Genomic DNA, 7775 nt, shown 5'->3' with positions numbered 1-7775 from the left:
ACAAACACTGCCACCCCCACAAACACTGCCAACGCCAGCAAACATCAAGCCTTCCCAGACCGCTCGAAGGAAGTCAACGACCGCGCCAAAAGATTCCAACGTAAAACTAACGGAGAAAACGATGCTGACGAAACCAAAAGGCTCTATAACCTCATTCACGCCCGTCACCTCATCAAGCCCTGTCACCAAAACAACCACGCAGTCACCAGCCAAAATGTCGCCCACAGTTTACAGACTGTCTGCCGTCCTCCAGAGTGTCCCAAAACATCCAGCAGTGACGCCCCCACAGCCTGCAGCCGTGGAGAACATCTCCACAGAGGAAGAGGAGAAGGAGGAGGAAGAGGCTTGCCCTGAGAAAGAGTCGCCAGATAGCTCCCAGGAAACAGACACCGAAGGTACTGCAGTCACTTTAATGGATTCTTTAATAAATTTCACCCCATTTCATTTCAACCATGAGCAATGCTTACAGATGAGACCCTGTCTAGAATATACCTTGCTTCAAAGCAGTGTGTGTGTTTGTGTGTGGGTGTGTGTGCGTGCATGTGCGTCTGTTATTTGTTATTGTGTGTGTGTGTAACAGCAGGTCAGAGGGCCCAGAAGCGGGCATTGCCACTCTTTTCCTGGTCTCTTCTGGAGGCAGCCGGACTCACTGACCTGCACTTCTACCCAGATACATACGGTGAGAAGAGCAGTAAAGTCTGAGTACAGACACAAAGTTACAGAACAGACAGGGCTTTACAGCAGAGTCAGAGCACAGTAGAATGAAACAGCTACGGCAGAGTCAGAGTGTTACAGTAGAATGAAACAGCTACGGCAGAGTCAGAGTGTTACAGTGGAATGAAACAGCTACGGCAGAGTCAGAGTGTTACAGTAGAATGAAACAGCTACGGCAGAGTCAGAGTGTTACAGTAGAATGAAACAGCTACGGCAGAGTCAGAGTGTTACAGTAGAATGAAACAGCTACGGCAGAGTCAGAGTGTTACAGTAGAATGAAACAGCTACGGCAGAGTCAGAGTGTTACAGTAGAATGAAACAGCTACGGCAGAGTCAGAGTGTTACAGTAGAATGAAACAGCTACGGCAGAGTCAGAGTGTTACAGTGGAATGAAACAGCTACGTCAGAGTGTTACAGTAGAATGAAACAGCTACGGCAGAGTCAGAGTGTTACAGTAGAATGAAACAGCTACGGCAGAGTCAGAGTGTTACAGTAGAATGAAACAGCTACGGCAGAGTCAGAGTGTTACAGTGGAATGAAACAGCTACGGCAGAGTCAGAGTGTTACAGTGGAATGAAACAGCTACGGCAGAGTCAGAGTGTTACAGTGGAATGAAACAGCTACGGCAGAGTCAGAGTGTTACAGTAGAATGAAACAGCTACGGCAGAGTCAGAGTGTTACAGTAGAATGAAACAGCCACTGCAGAGTCACAGTGTTACAGTGGAATGAAACAGCTACGGCAGAGTCAGAGTGTTACAGTAGAATGAAACAGCTACTGCAGAGTCAGAGTGTTACAGTAGAATGAAACAGCTACGGCAGAGTCAGAGTGTTACAGTGGAATGAAACAGCTACGGCAGAGTCAGAGTGTTACAGTGGAATGAAACAGCTACGGCAGAGTCAGAGTGTTACAGTAGAATGAAACAGCTACGGCAGAGTCAGAGTGTTACAGTAGAATGAAACAGCCACTGCAGAGTCACAGTGTTACAGTGGAATGAAACAGCTACGGCAGAGTCAGAGTGTTACAGTAGAATGAAACAGCTACGGCAGAGTCAGAGTGTTACAGTAGAATGAAACAGCCACTGCAGAGTCACAGTGTTACAGTGGAATGAAACAGCTACGGCAGAGTCAGAGTGTTACAGTAGAATGAAACAGCTACTGCAGAGTCAGAGTGTTACAGTAGAATGAAACAGCTACGGCAGAGTCAGAGTGTTACAGTAGAATGAAACAGCTACGGCAGAGTCAGAGTGTTACAGTGAAATGAAACAGCTACGGCAGAGTCAGAGTGTTACAGTAGAATGAAACAGCTACTGCAGAGTCAGAGTGTTACAGTAGAATGAAACAGCTACGGCAGAGTCAGAGTGTTACAGTAGAATGAAACAGCTACGGCAGAGTCAGAGTGTTACAGTAGAATGAAACAGCTACGGCAGAGTCAGAGTGTTACAGTAGAATGAAACAGCTACGGCAGAGTCAGAGTGTTACAGTAGAATGAAACAGCTACGGCAGAGTCAGAGTGTTACAGTAGAATGAAACAGCTACTGCAGAGTCAGAGTGTTACAGTGGAATGAAACAGCTACGGCAGAGTCAGAGTGTTACAGTAGAATGAAACAGCTACGGCAGAGTCAGAGTGTTACAGTAGAATGAAACAGCTACGGCAGAGTCAGAGTGTTACAGTGGAATGAAACAGCCACTGCAGAGTCAGAGTGTTACAGTAGAATGAAACAGCCACTGCAGAGTCAGAGTGTTACAGTAGAATGAAACAGCTACTGCAGAGTCAGAGTGTTACAGTGGAATGAAACAGCTACGGCAGAGTCAGAGTGTTACAGTGGAATGAAACAGCTACGGCAGAGTCAGAGTGTTACAGTAGAATGAAACAGCTACGGCAGAGTCAGAGTGTTACAGTGGAATGAAACAGCCACTGCAGAGTCAGAGTGTTACAGTAGAATGAAACAGCCACTGCAGAGTCAGAGTGTTACAGTAGAATGAAACAGCTACTGCAGAGTCAGAGTGTTACAGTGAAATGAAACAGCCACAGCAGAGTCAGAGTGTTACAGTAGAATGAAACAGCTACGGCAGAGTCAGAGTGTTACAGTAGAATGAAACAGCTACGGCAGAGTTTGTTACCAGCAACTTTGAACAACATTATGCCTTTTTATTAACTACGTGTGTGCTGATCTGTGACTGTGACTATGTGTGTCTGTGTGTGTGTCTGTGTGACTGTGTGTGTGTGTGTGTGTGTGTGTGTGTGCGCGTTCAGAGTGCAGTCTGTTGTTTGCCCAGTACAGTCCAGGGGGAGTAGTGGTGAGGGAGATGGCAGCTCTGGGCGAGATGCTGTACTGTCTGACCGGCCGATGTCCTCAGGAGTATGAGTACTACGGCTGTTACTGCGGACAGCAGGGACGAGGACAACCACAGGACCAACTGGACAGGTCAGACAGCACACACTCACACACACACGCACGCTCGCGGGCATGCACATGCACACACACACACACACACAGATGGTACATGCAGAGAAAAAGCATGAGTGACTGTATGACTGTAGTCAGTGGGTTAATGTGTTTGTGTTGTATGACTGTAGTCAGAGGGTTAATGTATTTGTGTTGTATGACTGTAGTCAGTGGGTTAAAGTATTTGTGCTGAATGACTGTAGTCAGTGGGTTAATGTATGTGTGTTGTATGACTGTAGTCAGTGGGTTAATGTATGTGTGTTGTATGACTGTAGTCAGTGGGTTAATGTATGTGTGTTGTATGAATGTAGTCAGTGGGTTAATGTGTTTGTGTTGTATGACTGTAGTCAGTGGGTTAATGTATTTGTGCTGAATGACTGTAGTCAGTGGGTTAATGTGTTTGTGCTGTATGACTGTAGTCAGTGGGTTAATGTATTTGTGCTGTATGACTGTAGTCAGTGGGTTAATGTATGTGTGCTGTATGACTGTAGTCAGTGGGTTAATGTATGTGTGTTGTATGACTGTAGTCAGTGGGTTAATGTATGTGTGTTGTATGACTGTAGTCAGTGGGTTAATGTATTTGTGCTGTATGACTGTAGTCAGTGGGTTAATGTATGTGTGTTGTATGACTGTAGTCAGTGGGTTAATGTATGTGTGTTGTATGACTGTAGTCAGTGGGTTAATGTATGTGTGTTGTATGACTGTAGTCAGTGGGTTAATGTATGTGTGTTGTATGAATGTAGTTAGTGGGTTATGTGTTTGTGTTGTATGACTGTAGTCAGTGGGTTAATGTATGTGTGCTGTAAGACTGTAGTCAGTGGGTTAATGTATGTGTGTTGTATGACTGTAGTCAGTGGGTTAACTTGTTGGCCTGTCTCCTTTCAGGTGTTGTTTTTTCCATCAGTGTTGCCTGGATCAGATTAGAGCCCTGGGCTGCAGGAGGGACAGGAAACTCAACGCTCACGTCAGCTGTGACAATGGCAGAGCACGATGTGAGATTCCATTCTCGCACGCACGCACGCACGCACACACACACACACACACACACATAGAGTGATGAGCTCTGACACCCTCAGAGGAGATAAATTTGGTCTCACAGTGAGATGAGGAGTGTGTGTTTAGATAAGGGAACCCCAGACCCTGTGGAAACGTGGCCTCCTCTCCTAATCACATGTTTACGGGATAATGTTTTCCTGACAAGTCCTCGGACCACACACATGAACTCTTCCCTTTACAAAAAGTATACTGACATTTGTGCATTTACGCATGTGTTTGAGTATGTATTGAATGTATGTATTCAAGCATGTGTATTTCTCTTTATGTATTTATTTTTCTGTATGTTCATTTACTTCTATGTCTTTGTAGTATATGTGGAGGTGTGGCCAGCCTTGACATGGATGTCTGCTTAATTACCATCTGGTGTTGTTTGATTGGCAGGTGTTGGTGTAAGCGTGTGTGACCGTTTGCAGTGCATGTGTGATCGCACCAGCGCGGAGTGTATGGCAGCGTCACACTTCAACCACACGCTCGCCCCTCAGTGTCATGGACCACGCCCGGCGTGTGTCTACAGGCCACACCCGCCGCCACACCCCCTCCACACGGACTCAAGCGAGGAGAGTGAAGAGCTGACGAAGCACCGCCCACAAACACCGTCACGCCCACAAACACCGTCACGCACTCCAACACGCAACCAACACACCACCACACACTCCAACATGCAACCAACACCTGACCAACACACGATCGCACAGAACATGGGCCTGTCACACATTCCCCACCGTCCTAACACACACAAGACAAACATGCACACCAAACCAGCACTGGGCGCTGAAAAAGAGGAGTAGAAGGAGGTGCCAGGAGGCATACAGGAAGAGACACCGGTAGAAAATAAAAAGGAACAATAGCTCGTATATGTGAACATAATTTACAGAATGATCCCATTTCAGTTTAAAATTCACTGTCATCAGCCTCTTATGTATGACGTGGTCGTAAAAGCCAATGTCAACAACGCATGTCAGAACAACATTTATTTTTCAGAACAGCATTGATTTGTGCAGTGCTTTTTACAGACAGACATATCACAATCACAGAAGGGGGAGCCCATCCTCCTCTGGTTGGTTGGCGTGTAAGACAGACCTGGCGTTTTATAAGTGTGACAGTTAACACATGTAAACCACACAGTGAGTTTTGAATATAAAATCTTTATTAAGATTGCTTGCGTTAGCAGCACAGTCGTATATATGCACAGTAAAGTGATGGGCAACATCTGCTTTGCCACGGCGCCGACAGCCAAGGCAGAGAGCGTTACAGACACTCACTGCTTTTCATATGGTGCTAATAAAACACAAACACAGGGACATAGAGCCTTAGCTGCCCAGTTATAATAACATCTGTGTTCTAACATAATAACATAATAACATCTGTGTTTGTCTGCAGCTGAAACCAGATACGACAGCTTCACACTGTGCAAACGAAGCAACTATTCACAAGCACTACCATCATCTGAACATCACACACACACACACACACACACACACAGGCTCAAATCAGATTAGTTCAAATAGGACTACAACTTCCTCCGTAAACTCACTTCCACAGTACCAAAAACAAAAAGTGCAAGCAAACCTGGACATCCTACCACAGAATTGGCAATATGCACTAATGTTAGGAGAAACATCCAGCTACAATCCATGTTTAGTCCACAGGTTCACTCAGTAAGTCATAATTAAGTTGAAAAATTCAGCATATGGAAGTATGAATCAGCTTTAACAGTTCTCCCAGAGGATGGACACACACACACACACACACACACACAGAGTGAGCGAGAGATTGCGTTACTTATCATTGTGAATTGACAGTTCAATACAATAAGTGCACATTGCCAAAAATACTAAAACAAAAATCAGATTGCATGAATTTTCTAACAGTATGATAGAGTACATGGCTACAGACATCGGTGTACGTTTTAAAGTTCGTTCCTAATTAGAATTCCACACCAAAAACACAAGCCGATACAGCAAATTACGCAGAAAAGAAAATGCATCACCAAAAGGTTAAAGGTTATCTATGTGACCTCAGAGGTCATTTTCTGGCTTTCTGGTTGTTTTTTTTTCTTTCCCTTGGCTGGAAAAATAGTTCTCCTCTCTATCCTCAAACTGACTGAAGGTTCTCCGTGCAGTTCCTGATGTGTGTACATTCACTTACATTCACATTCATCTCTACATGCTCTGCCTACAACCCCCATAATGCACTACGGCATTCATCACAAACGAAGGCAGCGTGCTGGATCAGCATATGGTGACTGCCAAGAAAGTGTCTCACTGCACCATCACATTTTGACATGACATCATCATTACTTCATCGTCCAGCAGCAGGTGCCGACATTACATCACCATCCCATCATACCTCAAGAGCAGTGTGGGCGTGACATTACCACTACATCTCCATTCCTGGAAACAAAGCTGATTTTTCCTCTTCTCAACGCTTGTGCTTTTACCTTAAATAAATATCCATCTTTCTGAACAGCCATTGTTTCCATCTGTAAGTTTGGGTGCTAGGTACTACAAATGGTTCCTCCTAAGTACTACAAATGGTTCCTCCTAAGAGTCTGTCTATTAGCCTGTAGAACTTTAACATCCCTACATAAGGTTTCTCTTGCACTGAGCTCGTCTGGAATAATCTCATACCGATACAGTCTTACGGCCACACACAGTCTGATGGAAAGTCTGGACAAAGACACGGCTGTGAAGGAGATGAAACCATGTCTGCTCTCAGAGAGAGGAGTCCAAACACCAGGAAGCCCAGTTTAGGCTACTGTAAAGCCATTACAACCCTAATGCAGACAATGGAGAGTCACCAGCAGCCCAGCAACGGATGTGGAGTTCCAGGGGCCTAGCAACAGCTCTGTAGAGATACACTCCTAGTCCTGTGAGGTGGACAAACACTGAGGTTTTTGGCCTGTGATAAGGAGATTAGAGAAACAGACACGAGTAAAGAGAGAAAAGTTTGTTCTGATTGGAGCTGAAGCAGGTAAACGCCCTTCAGATGCTGCCTGGGGGCCATGGCCTCTCTGACTCTGGCCCCTGGAGAACTGCCAGGTGTGTCTGAGGGAAAAGGTGTGCAGCTCTTTGGTGAGATACAGCGCGAGTTTTGGCTGTTCTTTGACGTAACGGCTGTAAGAACACTGTGAAATACTGACAAAACACATGACAGCCTCTGAACAACATGAATGTCATTGATCAGTGACTCTTACTTTATGAACCAAACAGTCTGAATCTTCAGTCACAATGTACTGATCAGGGCCCAGACAGAAAGAGAGAGAGAGAAAAAGAGAGAAAGAGAAAGAGAGAGGGAGAGAGAGAGAGAGGGGGAAGACGCAGGTCGTAACCCTGCTGTTGGAGCTATAGTTCTCCATTCACACGATCAGCACAATCAGTCGTCAGACAGAAGCAACACAAAGTAAAACACATCATATTCAATAACAATCTTTTCATCTAAAAGTGCAGATCCAGCAAGAACAGTGTAGACATTCAGGTAAAATATGATAATCTCATCATTCACATAAAATACAAGAATTTCAGCATTTTATTACAATGTTGTGCTGTTCTTTGTGTC

Source organism: Chanos chanos, chromosome 5, assembly GCF_902362185.1.
Source record: "Chanos chanos chromosome 5, fChaCha1.1, whole genome shotgun sequence".
NCBI classification, from domain to species: domain Eukaryota; kingdom Metazoa; phylum Chordata; class Actinopteri; order Gonorynchiformes; family Chanidae; genus Chanos; species Chanos chanos.
This window is presented reverse-complemented; position numbering follows the sequence as displayed.